A 4,286-nucleotide genomic window follows, 5' to 3' on the forward strand; every position below is an offset into this window, starting at 1 on the left:
TAATTGTAAATCTACTGTGTGAACATGCTTAAAAGAATTACATACAACCTGTCTCTGCTGTCCACATTTTTTTACATTGAAAAAAAAAATGGACATTGTTTTTTAACAGTTATCCAGTTAAAGTCCACATCTGTAAAAATCAGCATTTAAAGGCTATATCCATGTCGTAATCTTGTATGCAATATATTTGTTGTTCTTTTTGCCACAGGAACAATAAAATGGAACTTTATTTACCACTGGCGTTACTGATTTACCAGACTATTTACCCCCCCCCCCCATGAAAGGTGAATTAATAACTGCATCCCCCCCCCCCCCCCCCCCCACCAGTTACTAGCACATACCAATGGCTAATATATTTGTATTTGTTGTTAGTGGATTTCATATGCGCATTGCCCTAGTGTGAGAGCGTCTGCGTGAGTGTTTGTTGTTTTCGCCGTGGCTTGGCGGCGCATATACCTGGCAATGTCTGTGCCGCCCGCCACTGGCGAATTCTTTGGCTGGGGTGAGAATGTGTTTTAGTTTTTAATTTTATATGGTATATTGATTATATTTTTAATTAATTGTTATAATAAATGTATTAATTAGTAATCAAATCTTCCTCTTAGCATTTTAAATTATTATTATTTTAACATACATGTTTTCATTTTTAATTAAATAGGTTTTAAACGGTTATTAATTTGATCGGTCATTATTGTATATACAACAAAAAAAAACAAAAAAAACTGACCGTTACTCGGTGCCACCCACTTAACGATTGAGTGGTTTCCTGGGTGACACCGAGGTTTATATAGCAATGACTTTTGTCATCCGTGTAGGTGACGCACCCCCCTCCCTCCCTCCCCGGGTGTTGGGCTCACGAATGCTTGAGGAAAACAGCAAGGACACCTCTCAATAATCGGATCAACTCTTACATCAACAACGACAACACCAATACCAACTACCTATACGTTTCACCACCACTCCGGACGGCGGCTCGCGGGCTTCTTCATAATCATCATCATATATCATTCATATCATTCTAAATACGGCCCACCTGTGTTATATGGATAACCTGGGGGGGGGGGGGGGGACGCCGTGGTAGGGTACTTTTTGGGTGCGTTAGGGCGTTGGCGGTTTGGGCCGGTAGGGATGCCTGTTAGGAGGCCTCTCTCCCCCCCGGAACGCCCCCCCCCCCCGTGGAAATCCGGACTGACCGGAATGGGCCACCCGCTTGTTGGAGCGCCGGATCGACTGTGGCGCGGGGTTCCCCCCTTTACGAATCCTTAATCCTCCAGGGCCCAAGTTGATTAATTAATTAAATTAAATTAATTTATTAAATTGATTGTATAATATATTATTTCGAACCGCCCGATTAAAAAAGTATTTTACTATGCACCTACTAATTATATAGTAAAAGAATAGAATGGTATAGTTTTTTCTTGGTGCGAATATTATTAATTTATAATATAAGATATAAGGTAATGGTAGCTCCCGAAGTGTTTTTCTTTTCCTTTTTTTTTGAAGTGGTTATACCACATTTCTAAATTACCCCCTACATTTTTTTTCCTCCCCCCCCCCCCACACTCCCCCCTCCCGCCCCGGAGGTGGTCACTGGCGAAGTCAGAGGCTAGATCCGGGGCGGGCGTGCCTGAACCCTTGTGGATAGGGGCACGTTAATAGAGTTGCCCGTTGCCCGTTATGCGCATTGCAAATGAAAATTTTTATACTTTTTTTTTTTACTTTGTATTGGCATATTTCATACTTTGTTATATTATAATTTAATATCTTAAAAGCATGGACATTTTAATGTTACTGCAAATGTAATCTTTTTTATTTTATTTTTTATTTTTTTACGAATAATGGATTTTCAGTCGAATGTAGCAGAATTAGAATAGAAGTATTAACTTATGTGGTTCATCTTGTATTTACCAGAATAAGACATTCAATAAGTCCTTGAATTGTCATGCTAATTTTCAAGACGCCCTTCAGGTGTCAAGCATGAATTTACTGGCGAACTGAGACAACACTTCATAACTTTATATTAGTGCTACCTTCAAGACCTTTGGCACGAGATCCGGAAAGTCTCGCGAGATTTAGCAATGTCTCGTGTCCGAGCACCTGTAATGACCCGTGTACTCGCAGACTTTGTTCCAACTCATTCGCACCTCTGCAATATTAATAGATTTCCTCAATTACTGACTTTATCAAATAATTGCGTCTTTGGAAATGTCAACACGATTACCACAGTATACGTAGTGCGACGCCTAAAAGACAACAGGCTATTATTATTATTATTATGCTCGATGGAATGAACAGAAGATGACAGGATCACACGAATCTGGAGTGACAGAAAGGAAAGTTTATTTTTTAACGGCACCCCAGCACATTGTTTAATCAGCGGTTGTTGAGTGTCAAACGTAAAATAATATGATAACACTTGGACTAAGAGGATTTGAAAACAAAATTCACATATCGTATCTAGGCATATGTCTGCCTGCATGTGTGTCCACCTTTATGTCTCTCTGTCAATCTGTTTTTATTTCTTTATTTTTTTACCATTGTATTATAGGTATTTTAAAGAAAATCAATAAAAACAATTCCCAAATTTCATAGGTTTTTGTAACACAACAAAATAATATAAAATATTTAGGGCTAATCCATATACCCACCTCTAAAGGTTTGGAGGTAATCTACGGTGAAAATATACTTTTCTTCAGGATGGACATAAATAGTGCTATATTTATCGCAGTAAACCCTAGATACGATAACGTAGCGCTGACATCGACACGGTCTTCTATTCAGTAACTGAGACGTATGCGAAAGTTTCCGTTACAATACCGTAACTAAGTAAACCCTTGTCTTGTGTACGAACCAGTGCCTCTAAAACAGATAGGTAATAGCTAAGAAGGTGTTTACATCCAATTAATGTTCAAACAGTCGTTGTTGATAAAAATCGGCCTCTGTGGCGCAGTGGTTAAGCCATCGGACAACAGGCTGGTAGGTACAGGGTTCACAGCCCGGTACCGGCTCCAACCCAGAGCGATTTCTTAAGGGCTCAGTGTGTAGGTGTAAGGCCAATACACCCTCTTCTCTCTTACTAACTACTAACAACTAACCCACTGTCCTGGACAGACAGCCCAGATAGCTCAAGTGTGTGCCCAGGACAGCGTGCTTGAACCTTAATTGGATATCAGCACAAAAATAAGTTAAAATGAAATGAATGTTGGTAAAAACTCTATTATAGCTAGAGTTTGTACCCAAAAGAAGAATTTGGAATAACACTTATTGAAAAAATCCTGAATAAATTGTTAAAAGGTTAAAAAAACAGAAGACAAAAGACTGCTCGGCCGATAATTTATGTAATTTGGAGCATTTTAGAAAGACAACACAAAACCAAATAAGAGAAAGAAGAAATAATCAGACCATTCAATAATGTTGGGGGGGGGGGGGGGGGGGGGGGGGGAATTGACGTAAAATTTGGAACGAAGGTCTAAAAGTTTGATCAACAATAAAAACAACTTTAAGTAATAAAGTCAAGACATACATAACTAAGTAGCTGTTTTGTCTTTTCAGGGTGACCAACCAGATGGATTTTTGTTTTTTAATTTCCTGATATATTTCCATTTTTAAATGCGCAAACGCATCAAAGAAATACGTTTTTATTTAACGACACACTCAACACATTGTATTTACGGTTATATGTCGTCGGACATATGGTTAAGAACCACAGAGATATTGAGAGAGGAAACCCGCTGTCGCCACTTCATGGGCTACTCTTTTCGATTAGCAGCAAGGGATCTTTTATATGCACAATTCCACAGACAGGGTAGTACATACCACGGCCTTTGATATACCAGTCGTGGTGCACTGGCTGGAACGAGAAATAGCCCAATGGGCCCACCGACAGGGATCGATCCCACCCCGACCGCGCATCGAGCTAGCGCTTTACCACTGGACTACTTCCCGCCCCTCAAACGCATCAATTCCGGACACATGATGGAAATTCTGGCAAGTTGGTTACCATGCCTTCTACTCCTGTTTATCATTTCTCTAAATTGCTCTAAAACAGGTAGAATCGCCTTTAGAGTTTTTCTGCTCTTTACAGACCGGCCTCGGTGGCGTAGTGGTTAGGCCATCGGTCTACAGGCTGGTAGGTACTGGGTTCGGATTCCAGTCGAGGTACGGGATTTTTAATCCAGATACTGACTCCAAACCCTGAGTGAGTACTCCGAAAGGCTCAATGGGTAGGTGTAAACCACTTGCACCGACCAGTGATCCATAACTGGTTCAACAAAGGCCATGGTTTG

This window comes from Gigantopelta aegis, chromosome 3 (genome assembly GCF_016097555.1).
Source record: "Gigantopelta aegis isolate Gae_Host chromosome 3, Gae_host_genome, whole genome shotgun sequence".
In the NCBI taxonomy this organism is placed as follows: domain Eukaryota; kingdom Metazoa; phylum Mollusca; class Gastropoda; order Neomphalida; family Peltospiridae; genus Gigantopelta; species Gigantopelta aegis.